The following is a 13,845-nucleotide window of genomic DNA, read 5'->3' on the forward strand; positions in this document are numbered from 1 at the left end:
ATTTTCATTGAATTACCCACCAAACCTTGGAATTGTAAAAAAGGGAAGCAAAATATTTTTATATCCCCCTTCAGGCAGAGCAAAATTTTCAAGTCCCCCCTCTACTACCCTAAAAATTTTCGACTCCCCCTCATTTTTGTGAACGCAGCCATACACTGCAATGGAAAATGTGCAAATACCATCTTTCTATGCAACTGATTTACTTGTAATAACGACAGGAGCCTAGATGTTTGTCAGTGATGTCAACATAGTTTGCTTAACTCACATAGATAACTAAGCCGTATATATGGTGTATTTGTAGACATCTGTCTCTCATTAGCAAACAATCAAGCAAATTATTTTAAACAACAAAAATAAAAACATTAATTTGCACCTACAGGGTATAATTTCAATGAAAAGTATTTCATTATTGAAATAAGAATGTGACGGACATAAGAAGATTTACAGGAAGATTAGTAGAGGTATAATTGCTCACTCATGATAATTTGATATTTATAGTGTGGTGAGAGTCAACTGCACCTGCTTGCCACTAATTATGCTGAAGTGCTTTCAGCTTTCTAAACAGTCTGGATAGCCTGAACTGAAATTCACTTTTTCACAGTAACAATGTTGACAATATACATACAGGCTGTGTTTAAACACATAAATACAAACATTTTGACATACTTTAGCCAACAGAGTAGGTGATAAACAGAACAAAATTTCCAGAAAAAATGAAATCTTGGAGCTGCATACTCTCGAATATCATTTGGCTTGAAACAGGTTTCTAATATTTTGTCACTCAAAAAATCCCTTTGGCTCAAAGTTGGTAGTCAGCGAAGATTTTTTGACCAAAAACAGGAAAAACCGACCCAAAATAAAAATATGCAAAATCACTGCAATTTGACAAACCTGACATGTCACCCCTAGCAACCTGCACATCAAATTTCAAACTTGTGCAACAAACTCTTTTTAGAGATTTTTTGACCAAAAATGGGAATGGTCCCAGACTTGCAAATTCCACAATTGTTCAAACAAACTTGTTACCTCTAGCAAACCACATACCAAATTTCAGACCAATACAACAAACGATTTCAGAGGCGAAGATTTTTGACAAAAAACCAACGAAATTGCTGGAAATACAAATATCCAAAATTTGAACTTCAGTTATCCTTAAGAACCTGCAACTGGACTAGCAGTTCCTGAAAAGAAAATGAATGTTGATGGAACACAGAGGATGGAGGACTGAGGACAATCCACTTATCTGAATAAAGCTCTGTGTCATTGACAGCAGGCTAAAATCTCACTTATGAAGCAGTCTGTAAGAAGTGTTGTGCTTTAGGAGCAAAATTAGTGTGAAAGGAAGATATTGTATAGCACTGATTCTCGGTTCTCACTACATGAAAGATGAAACACACATGCAAAGAAAATATCTGTAAAGGCATTTTTCCATCAAAAGTCACAATACTCAACATCGTCAAACTCTAAGGTGATGTTGAACTTGTTCACCCATAATGCAACTAACATTATGACACCCCCTGAAAAAGAACTCACAAAAGATGATACAGTTCAAATTGGTAAATAGGTGCTTTAATTGAAACATATAGAGACCTCTTGCATGTGATAAAAAGAAATATGTTTGAATTAAATCTTATTTGAAATTCACAATGTTTGTGCTTGCAATTCAGTGAGAAGACTCAAAATCACCAACAAAGTTGCTGTTTTTCTGTATTGCCCTTTGCATGATAAAAAGTGAAACTGATAGCAGGCCATCACATTGACATTTCAGATCTTATCACATTTGAAGAAAATTACTGGACATACGTGGGTCATGGTGCACTTTCCTCAGTTCACACCTGCCAAAGTAATATTTCAGACATAAAAATAATAATGGCTGGCAAATTTTGATAATATCAGAAAGAAAGTAACATTGCATATATGTATGCTCAAATACATTGTCCTTGTGTCTAGGGATTAAAAAGCTATTTAAGTTTGTGAGAATTACATCATCATATCAATTTTACTCCTTTGTACATGTATGTATCATTTATATGAAGATGCAGTCCACATGGGGTTGGACTAATCATACCAGTGTGATAATTAATATGATCCTGCATTTGCATTGCCTGGGAGTAGTCTATGTGAAATTGTAGTCTCCTGTAAATGTTGCTTCCTAATGCTATGGTTCAGCTTTTAACATGCCATTTCAGTTATTTCCAGTCCCTGTTGTGCAAAACTTTTCCCTGCACTAGGTAATTTTCAGCTTCAGACTTTGTTACTGTGACAAAAATGCCTGTCAATGGCTTCTTCCGCAGCCTCAGTCAGTGGCACTTTTCATCCATGAATGTAGCATGCTTGCTTCCTATGGAAAGGTAAGAAATGAGAAATTGAACAATTTAAAAATTAGAGACATGAGGACACTGAACTTTGATCATTGTTTTAAACTCTTTATTACATGCTCAGGATGTCAGTTTGTTTCATCCTCTTTCTCCCAGGTGGTATTTATTTCTATGGTTTGTCTATGGAGCCTGGTAGAAAGATGATTATATGGATTCAAGATACTGCCATGCATCAAAATTAGTGTTGTTCAATGATAGCCTACACTTGAGTATTAGCCCCTCACATTCTCTAATATTCTATCTACCCCATGATAATTCCTTCCTAAGCCCTCCCAAGTAAAATCCATGGCATGACTCTTACAAAGGAACCAGTTTTAAAGATCCCATTCAAAGCAAACAATCACACAGATATGAAGCAGTCTGTGGTACTGTCTCAGATTTTGAAGCACTGGGGTTGAATGGAGGGAGATCACTTGTTTAACTGACATAGTTTCTATGGAATTTAACTTGAATAATGCAATACAGTATAGATAAAAGCTACATTAGCATCCACTACATCCTAACTGAAAGGCCACTTTGAGACTGGTTTGATTAGCTGTAATACATAAACTACACATTTGTACAGACATCACAAAAACACACATCATTAGACAGTCTAATTTAAGTTTAAAACAGTACAATACACCTGTTACTTTTCTGATTAAAAAAAATATTTTGTTTTTGTACCAACTTAACTATCTTTTCTTCTCCCTTGAAATGTCAAGTTTTCACCTAATCAAAGTGCACTGTGAATTTTGTGTGGACTAAAATTAATTTGCTAACAATCACAATTAATATATGATGTATGCTGTCTTCACAAGTTGAACACTGGACATGCAACGTGCTTTTCGCAACAGAAGAAGACAGTACAGTTGGTACAATTGAGAACAAAATTAATAATAAAATCATCAAAACTTACAGCTACTGTTCTGAGAGAACAAACACAGTGTCTGAGAGTTGTTCTGAATAGATAGGTTGCAGTCAACTTGGATTGTATAGTTTGTTTTGAAAATGGTCAATTTAAAATGGTTTCACTGAATTTCCCTGGATACCACAGAATCTGGTTTTGATGATATGAATATATGCAACCTACATGTATTTATACACATATCTAATGGAACTCGGATGTGACAGGATCAGACTCAGAGATGGTGGAGATCTTTTCACAAAAGCAGTTTATACCTCACTTAAAAGGGAAGAAAGGACAGGATAAAGGTCAAGAAGAGGTATTACTGCAGAAAACTTGGGAAGGAGAATAAAATTCCACAGTTTAATATCATCATTACTTCAACGTCAGTGCCACATCCAAGCTGCCATGAGTGAGAGGAACAAAGAAACCCTATCGATGATCATTCATCCATCACAGTACTCTAGATTTCCCATAATTCATTGCAATTTGTATCCTCGGAGATACCTGAGTGAAGTCTACTATGTCTCCCATGTGTAGACAAATTCACAGACTATCTATCAAAATTTTGAAAACGTACTTTTATGCACACCATTCCTCTCAATTCTCATTTTAAATAATTTGGAAAATTATGCATAATTGAGAGAGGAGATAGCATTTTTGTGAAATTTGCCAGAGATTGTCCTCAGCCATACAGAATAATGAGATGGAAAGTAGGGAGACTAGTTGCACCTGTTTTATGAAACAAAAGGATATTGATTTTTTGCAATGAAAATGACAAAAGAAGTTTGCATGCTAAGATTTCTGAGAGAATGACTCCTTCAGTTTGTCATAACTTGCTACCTAAAAAGTATGGCATTTGTAGTACCCGCAGAATGTGACATTTATGGTTGTTTAGTGGTTATTTCAAAATTTCACTGAAATATCTAAACATACTTTTACTAGATATTATTTAAAAATTATTCTGATGCTGCACACTAGTACTTACATGCAGAACTGAAAAAGTTTTTAGAAAAGTTACCTTCAAGGATACAAATCAAAGAGTATTGTGGGTAATTTATTGTACTGTGTCCCTCTAGTGTGCATAAATGAGGTCTATATCTAGAAACATACTGACTGGCTGTAGGCCCTAATGACTGCAAGTTGCCAAAATAATTCCCCTTAACTTAAGAATTAAAGGAAATTATTTAATTTCAGGTAACTCACAACTTAACAGGCAAACACATGTACATGTACTGTGTTGTCCTTACAACCACTCAGTACACTGGCAAGGCGTCAGTATATCATTAACAATTCACTGACCAGTTTTATATGGCTTCTCTTTCCCATTTTCAGAAAAACATGGTGCTTTCTTTTCCTTTGCATCTTTTCCTTGAAGCAAAGCAAAAAATAGCATACACCATGTATAAATCATTTAGCAAAACTAAATATTTTTACCTGCAGTCATGTAATCAATATCCATCTTAGAAATGCAGAATGTCTGTATTTGACATTGCAGAAGAAGAGAAGAGATAACTTATGAGCACTACTCAATCATGACTTGGGAACACCTGCCAGACAGTATCACTTTCCCACCTGCAGAGTCAGTAAAAAGCAGTATTGAGCCATAACTATATGTATTTTCAACCACTTGGCTTTATATGTTGTAACAGCTTTAGTCTGAAAATCATGTGTACAGTATCTCTGTCTTCAGGGACTTCAAATCTTCAAGTCTATGTTAAAATGCAATGTATGGGACATGTTTTGCTTCACAAGTTTACTACCTTTTATGTAAAAAAAAACAATTAACAAGGAGAATATTCCCAAATCATGATAGAGGAAAAAGAAGGCTAAAAATGAGAAGCTTTTAAAAACAAAGTAACTTTCATTCTCATATTTTCAAATGACTGAACGGGAGACTTGATCTACTTACAATGCCAAATATCCTTCAGTTAAAACACTCTAGACTTTAATGAAGCCTGATCTTCCAGTCTATCAATTTCATGTTGTGAGCACCATGCCCCCAAGAAATTTGCAAGATGCAAGAACAAGAGCATGTGCAGCATTCTGAGACAGTTGATGAATCCCAGGCACCGGAAAAAGTTTATTTACCAAACGTGCACGCGCTATCATGTTTGCAATTTTTCTTGGCAATTGATAGTTTCAGGTACATGTATATGGCACGTACAGCCCCTGATATTTTAGGAGGGAGGTTGATGCAGTTGGTCTATATTAATATATTGATGATGAGAAACCAACTTCATTTTTGGCCTAAAAGATTGAAAAGCAAACAAAGTGATACTTTGGAATGAAATTTATGCATAGTATACATGTAGTTCATCATGTGAGTGTTTGATTTTGATCTTGTTTATCTTTTTTTGAAGTGATCGGATCGGTTGATATGCAAATAAGCCTTTGGTTATTTGAATCCACAACTGCAGAAGTGTCTTTGCTCAAGTACGACAGAACAAGGAAGTAACAACAACAAACACATAAAATGGTCATATTTATTCCTATATGTACACACATACTGTTGCCCAGTATTTGTACCATGATAACATGACTTCTAGGTGCATGATACCATCTAAGTCTATCTGGCATATATTTATACTGCATTAGGAAAATTATTCATAACTTACAATTATCACTTTTATGATCAACATCCTTGGGACAGAAATTCATGACAGCGACCTCAGGACTGGGATCCATGGTAGTGTCCTAGGACAGGTATCCATGACAACATCTTCACCCAACTCCTATAGCTTTAAAAGAACAAATCACATACACACCGAAGTGAGTTCAAAATGAAAGCTTGTGACTCTAAGTCTTTATCACCACTTCTACAACCTTGGCACTTTTTCCCCCATGATTCAAAATAAATCAAGTTGATGAAGCCCTAAACTGCAACTTCTGTCACTAATTAAGCTACTGGACCCCATTAAAAGAGTATAAAATTGTATTTTATAATCACAGTTCTCCACAGGCCATTAAATGTGGCAGCGTGCTGGAATTACCCTCTTACAAAACATGTAACAAAATACTGTATAAGACATGTAAGGCCACTTTGGGATGTGACTCTTCTTTCAACTCTGTATTTTTAAACCTTTCAGTATTTATCATTGTCAATACTCTTACGAAGTGTTTCAACTTCAAAGGACATTTTTTCTAGAAAACTGACCGGCTTTATGCTACATGTACTTCACTTGATACACAGTGAAGTTCCATGTAGTATTCTCGATTGCTTTTTGAGAGTGTATTTATCATGTGATCATCATGTCTACTGTGTAGAGTGACATATTGAGGAAAGTTGTGACAGGTACTTAAATTTTATGCAAATAGTATGCTAATATTGTTATGCTAAAATATGGAAATGAGGCAGCACAATTTTTCAATCCAATCGTGGAGACCATTGATGTTGCAATTTGCAAGATTTATTATATTACTATGTAAACAGAATTGCTATTCCCCAATATGTCAGAGAATTTGCCACCTTGATGTTAAGAAGTGGACGGTTTCATTTGATTTGTGAATACAAGCTTTGGGGAGGGCAGAATTTGAGAAAAAAAAGGATTTGAGTGTCTCCTTGAATCTCATGCATACCAATCAACCCCCGACCCATTGCTCATAATCACTGAAGTCTCCCTTAGTTTAGTTTGGTACAAGAAACATAGCTTTTGATTGTTATTGGGAATTGAAACATGCCATGAGCGTTAACACACTGAAATCTTGAAAATGTATTGATAGTACAGCATGCCAGGAAATAAAGATTGTTCATGCTTCCATGTAGATTTATTCTCAGCAAAGTCAGACACGCATCTGAATTAAATTCTGAGTGAATCGCAAACCATAAGACATGGGAACTTGTACATGATTATGGAATGTGAAACATAAATTAGGCTTACCCCTTCAGCATGGCTGACTTTCTGATTAATTTTTTCCCAAAGGATATGCTCGTGAACTTTATATTTATAAGCCAAGACTTAGTTTCAAACTCCCAAGAACACTATAATATTAACACATAATCTTGTGGCGAAGGGAAATTACGGCTGTGATGGGAGGACGTACAGACAAGCCGATACGAGGTGTTGCATTTGAACACTAACTAAGAAGTCCTACTTTATTCACAAAATCTATGGGTTTATATACATGTGTGTTGTGTAAGTCACATTTACATATATTAAAATTCATAAGTTTTAAAGTCTTTTGGTCAGGTGTGATTGCAGGGTGGTCTTTCGATACACAAATACAAGGTGTAAAACGTGAATTGCATGAGGTTTGGAAGGTGTCGGTAAATAAACTAGTTGTATATCGGATAATCACTGGTAGTGTTGAAAAATAAACTAAATGTATATGTCAATCAAACTAACATCTTTTCATTTCCCGACATTCTCCGGGCGGCGCAAAAGTCATAAGGACGGGCGTGATCGTTTTGCATGTTGAGAGTTCCTTTTGTTCACTTTTACTAAGTCACGATATACTACACTACAATAAAATTATTCTCTTTTGTGTATCGATTTTTCTGTAATTTTAAAGTACTCTTTTTCGTTTTTGATCATGCATTGTTCATAGCAGTTAGTTCTCTGTACTGTCCTGAATTTTCAATCTCGCGATTGCAGCGGCTGTTCTCCGGGGGCGTGTCTGTGTTTGCTCTTCAGCTTCAGTAGTAGTTTTTTCAACGGTATTGTTGTCCGGTTCTAGTTCATCTTCCGCGGTTGACAGTTCAAGCGGGTAGAGCTTGTAGATTGGACGACTAGTTTTCCCGGATTTCATTCGAATATCCGCTGATCTGACAAGTCCGTCATTGCCTTGGTGTAGCTGTTCGACGACAGCAAGGTTCCAGAAAAGCCGTTTCTGGTTATCATTGTGTACCAGTACTACGTCACCAATTTTGATTCGATTAGCAGTTGTGTTGTTTTTCTTGTTGTGGTGACGTTCTCTGAGTGCTGTAATGTATTCTGATGACCATCTTCTCCAGAATGTTTGGTGTAGACTGGCCAGGTACTCAGCGCGTTTGTTGACTTCGCTAGGTGTGATTGGCGCGAAATCCGGATCGGTTATTTCATCCGTGTCGATCGTCGGCTGCGGAAGAGGTGTTAACATGCGTCCATGGAGTAAATGCGCAGGTGTTAGTGGTTGCGGATCTGTGAGATCGGAGGAAACGTACGTCAATGTTCGCATGGTAATGTCGCCTGACTTTGTCTTCAGTTTGATATCTGCAGCTTTGATGTTTGGTCAGGTGTGATTGCAGGTGGTCTTTCGATACACAATTACAAGGTGTAAACGTGAATTGCATGAGGTTTGGAAGGTGTCAGTAGATAAACTAGTTGTATATCGGATAATCACTGGTAGTGTTGAAAAATAAACTAAATGTATATGTCAATCAAACTAACATCTTTTCATTTCCCGACAAATCTAAGTATTCTTACTTCACTTGATGATATAATATAATAAAATCTCTTTCACCCACGCCCATAGAAAAACTTCAAATATATGTAGACAAAGAGGAAATATATAGGGGAAAGAGCATTCCTTAAGATACAACAATTATTGAATGTTTGGACTGGCCTAGGTATTCTAAGCTGGATTTGAATGCACAATCAAAGGCAATGTGACGCCAATGGTAAAGGCTTACATTCACTGGGAAAGGGCTAAACGACGGGTCATAGCGAAGGACCAAGGGACAACTGAACAAAAGAAGAGTGAGCTCTGTCTCAAAATATCTCCAGATTTCCTTTGGAAGCACATGTTTGACATAAGGCCCAGACGCGCACGGTTTGCGCTTCCACTGAAAGATTAGAGATTTTTGGAGACAGAGCTCATAATGTTAGCTGCAGTAGGACTGAGTCCCGGGCTCGGAGTAAGTCACCTCGACACCTGTCCGTTTCGACCCCAACACTCTCTTGTCGCTAACTGTGCTCACCTCTACCTTGTCATATCTTTCTTGTTTCATGACGTTTTACTGAATATATCATGCATCTTTCCTGGGAAAATTGGCTTCTGAACAAACAATTTAGCTGTTTCGATACACAAATGCAGAGCTCAGACACTTTTACGACCAAGCGCAGCGCGCAGACAGCTGTTCGTAGAGTTTGGTGACTTTGATAGACCCGGCCCTAGCCCTGTGTACAATGCTGTGTGTCCCCGTTATACGGACCGGGGAGGCCGTATAAGGCCGGGAACAAACAGCGTCGTACGCTGGGCTAGGACTGCGACCGGCCGTCTGCGGCCAGTTGCGAGCTCAGCCAGTGCCCGCGCCGACCAACTCGGCCAGTGGGAGAGGTCGGCCACTTACATTTATATGATTGGGTACATTTTCTCTTCACATTCAACAGTGATGTTATGATGTTATTTTGTTGAACATTCAGTAAACAACGAAAAGTCGTTCCACTCTGACAAACACATTGGTGGCCCTCAGCCTTTCAGCAGATCGCGGGTAGGGCGTACGATCGAAAGGTACAAATTGGCAGTTAAACATTGCTGCGAATCCGTAGCCTTTGCCACTCGGGTAGCTTGGTCATTCCCAAAAGAACATGCCAAGGACTGGCAGGGCTCGTTTTCGCAGCAAGCAGTAACAATGACTTAATCGTTGATCGTTGGATGAATAACGTTTTTTGCTATGGTTTTTATGGTAGTAAATCGTAGGTTTTAAGTTTTTTTAATGGAAAGCAAAACACGATGACCACATACACTGTGCAGCCGATTTCATCCTGTAGTTAGCGTTGAAGCGAGGTAACCTCCATGGCATGGGGAAGGAAGTTTGCAAACATCGCGCTCTTGAATGACATTGACATCGCTTTCACATTATAATTTTAGCGAGACCTAGAAAATAGAAGAACACTGTAGTCTCATCATATAACCATACTCCTACTGGCCGAACTCGCAACTGGCCGACCTCTTTTTTTTCGGCCCGGCCTGGCCCTGCATCAAGAATTACATAGCGGCCGCCGTGGTATGCAAAACGGCGGCCGCTGTGTTAACCACACACTGTGCCCTGAATACCGTGCTGTGTGTTCCCGGCGTCCCACCGCATACAATGTATCTGTCGAGCCCATTCAGGTGCGTTCCAGACGTTACAAGATTCAACTAAAGTCTTTCAAAGTGCTATTAGCATCGAAAACTCTGAGGACATAATTTCGAGATGATAATGATACAAGTTTCATTCATACCGAAGTGGTCGAGACGGTCAGGGGCCTAGGGTCGAGTGACTTGTAGAAGCCGCTGCAGCTCACAAGTCACCCGCGACAAAAATGGGGAAAGGTTATAGCTTCATAACAGCCGCATAGTGTCATATAGGAATACAAAGCAGTGGGCACTTACCACTATATCCTTCTCTAACTTGAACGAAAACCAGGAACGTAGTTAGTGTTCGGTAGATGTACCACGTCTCTCCGGGACCGTGGCTGTACAGTCGATCCCGCTGGCTGAAGTTGTTTGCACTAGTTACTCACACATGGCAGACATAACCATACGAGCTCAGAATGTAGTGCGTGCCGTGTTGAGGTGATTGACACGTTAAAGGTTGCTAGTTTGGTGTAATTGTTTGACATTTAGCAATTACTATATTTTTAAACAATTGCTAAGTAGATGAAAATAGATGAAACTTTGAAATTATGGTCCGCTACCTCCGCTACCCTTCGCTACCCAAAATCTCATTTGCATAAATGAATCGTGCCTCATATCATGCAATAATTGCAATGGGCAGGGAAACCCGTCTTGATACCTATGCTAGAACATCTGCGTGACACAGAGTAAAAACTTCCAGAGAAGTTAGAGTGCACCACGGTGACAAATATGTTGACTTTCAAATTCTTACAATTCTTCTCTGATCAACCACATTTAGGGGGTCATTTTAAAGCTCTTGCCGCGAGACAAAATTTGCCGTCTTAGTTTTAAAAAATCGAAAGTTTTATTTACCTATCTCCATAAAGTTATCACAGGTATGGCAGCCATTTTGAATTTCAAATATCAGTATATGTTTTGCAATTTATTTCTCTTGTACCAAACTGTGTACGGTGACTTCACATTTTTATTCTTGATTTGGTAAGATAATGTTAAAGTTTAATTCGAGAAAGTTTGAGCAAACGTTAAACTCTTTTCATATTCGAGCGCATACTACCTTTATATATATATATATATATATATATATATATTATATATATATATATATATATATATATATATCGAATATATGTTATATATTCATATATATGTGTATACATTTCTTTATTTCCTTGTATGTTTGTTTATTTATTCAACTTTGTAAGTGTGATATTGTATGTTAGTGGTTGTTGGTTTGTCTATTTTTGGTTTATATATCTAGTTATTTGTACTTTTGTCTGAATGTTTATTTATGTTTTTGTATGTATGCTTGTTCATTTGTTTGTTTTTTGTATGTATGTTTGTTTATTTTTCCTGTCTTCCCTGGGATTCAACACAGAGACTCTGCCTGATTATTGATGATTTGTACCACATCCTGACAGTTCAACAGTTCCATTTTAAAAACGTTTCACTAATGACACGTTGGCAATAACAAACCCAGTACGAAGACTGATCGTGGGATATCAGTAACCTTTGGCATATTATTAAAGAGGGCATTGTCTTCAATGAACAATACCAACACGAGTGTCATCTACAGCGAGCGATCCCGGAGGTGCAACACGAGTATTATTACCAATAGCTAGTCCCAGTGAGAACAACGAATTGCATAACCCCCACCAGCGAGAACCAGAAAAAGACCGGCGAGTTTTCCGCAACCGACTCAATCTCGATACAAATAAGCTTACGCTATACACAGGACAGTCAGCGGACTAGGAAAGGCTGACCCTGATACGACTTGTGAAAGAAGATGGCTGTCTCGTAGCATTTTTCATTCTGAACAAATCAGCCGACTCTGTCTATCTGCTGTACCAATCCCCGAAAGGCCACGGACATCTCAACCAGATAAATCGCAACAGCTCATAGGCAAGCCAAATTATCATGAGAGACGTAAGCAAAACTGAAGAAATATGAACTCTATCTAAAATAGGAGGTGAACATTCCTCTTTTTAGTGCATTATTTCACTTCAAGAATGATCTAAGGTAATTTTCAACAAGTCTTTTCCTAATTCGATATACGTCACCGTATTTTGAGTAATGAGCTAAATCACATATCCTAACAGATATATTATCCTGTAGATATAGTTGTTTTGATAACCATATTTTCTTGAAATTACTCTCTCACTCGTTAGCTCCTCATGATCATGTATTTTCAGTATCCGAAATTCTCAATTTCTTCTCGAAACACTTCTAAGCAAACATGTACCTATGAATTACAATGATGAAGTAGACAGACAAGATGTTCATTAATTTGATATTGCTCCGATAATAAATTTCTTGGGTTAGGGTTCATATTTGTCCAAGCATCTTAACATTAAAAGAGTTTATTGCCTTTTGAACGAGTATTATCATTAAGAAGATGTTAGTCAACATTTCCAGTCGACGCTCCGTTGAAACTGGATTCGAGAGTGGCCAGTCTTGACGTTTGAGCGCTTCTAAATTGCTGTTACAATCATTCTTCATAATTGCCAGATTTAATTCTGAGGAAGATGCTCTGTGTGAATTAGTTTTCTTCGTATTCCATTGGAGTGTGCCAGTAACAATGGTCAGTACCATTATCGAATCAGTTTCTAAGACACTCTTCTTGAACCTATTTGAAATATCATATGTCGAACGTGCATTTTTTGTTTGCCTATCTGTTTTTCACATTCGTTGTTAAGAGCGAGAAGAATTTTGAACTTTAATCTGCGGAGTTAAATGACAGCATGCCTCAACAGCGACATTCTAAATATTCATGCGGAGCGATATCACTACAATAACGTATTTTCTAGAGGATACTTTTCCTCCTTTAATGCTGCCTTACCAGATTTGCTATGTCGATTATGGCATTTAGTCCATCAAGAAATATTTTTAGATGGCAGAGCTACCGCATTAATAGAATAATGTATCCTTAGCATAACTTACAACTATACCACTCCATCCGATATACTCCGCTTGCATGACTACCTAGTACATTTAAGGTATTGAGTAAATAGAGCGTGTTTGCAAACCGAATATGAAACGCTCTCATTACTTAAAATCGCATAAAATGAATGAACGTTAGGAATATAAGGATTCAATAATATATCTTCATAAATGTTAGAGTCAAATACAGACTTTTCGCAAATTTAAAAAGACGATGGCACTGTAAAGTGAGATATTACATATACTGTAAAAATATACTATAAGGTATACTGTGTAAATAAATTCCTTCTTTAAATATTTAATGTCAAATATATACTTTCTAGAGCAAAAGACACTACCATTCACTCAACAGCAATTATTAATCATTATCTAATCTTCTCTGCAGGATTCGTAAAATTTGGAAATACAGTTTATGCTAATTTTTAACTTTTGCTTTGTAAAGTGGCAGGTCTCTGATTTCAGGTCTCTGATTTTTGTCAGGTCTCTGATTTTAGTAAAAAGCTTCCCAATAAATAAGAATGAACGCGTGTATTTCAAGAATCTTACAAGTCACAAAAGGGTGAAAAACTCATATTCTTAACAGAGTATTTCACAAAGATTTAT

The 13,845-nt window shown here is 37.3% G+C and overlaps 1 protein-coding gene and 1 long non-coding RNA gene across 4 annotated transcripts in view; both read right to left on the minus strand.

Moving 5' to 3' along the window:
* The window catches only part of LOC139142158 (biotin--protein ligase-like), a 635,662-nt gene that overhangs the window by 485,054 nt on the left and 136,763 nt on the right, over positions 1-13,845 (minus strand). The window lies entirely within an intron of this gene.
* Positions 1,548-10,930, minus strand: LOC139142154 (uncharacterized). 3 transcript variants are annotated; one of them, XR_011554308.1, is made up of 3 exons: positions 10,561-10,929; positions 5,883-6,005; positions 1,548-2,341 (listed from the first exon to the last, which is right to left on the minus strand). It is a non-coding gene; the product is annotated as an uncharacterized lncRNA (long non-coding RNA). The 3 variants fall into 3 exon arrangements; XR_011554310.1 differs by lacking the exon at positions 1,548-2,341 and adding an exon at positions 3,393-3,543 and having other exon boundaries at positions 10,561-10,930; XR_011554309.1 differs by lacking the exon at positions 1,548-2,341 and adding an exon at positions 4,773-4,839 and having other exon boundaries at positions 10,561-10,930.

The sequence above is a fragment of the Ptychodera flava genome, chromosome 10, assembly GCF_041260155.1.
Source record: "Ptychodera flava strain L36383 chromosome 10, AS_Pfla_20210202, whole genome shotgun sequence".
NCBI lineage: Eukaryota > Metazoa > Hemichordata > Enteropneusta > Ptychoderidae > Ptychodera > Ptychodera flava.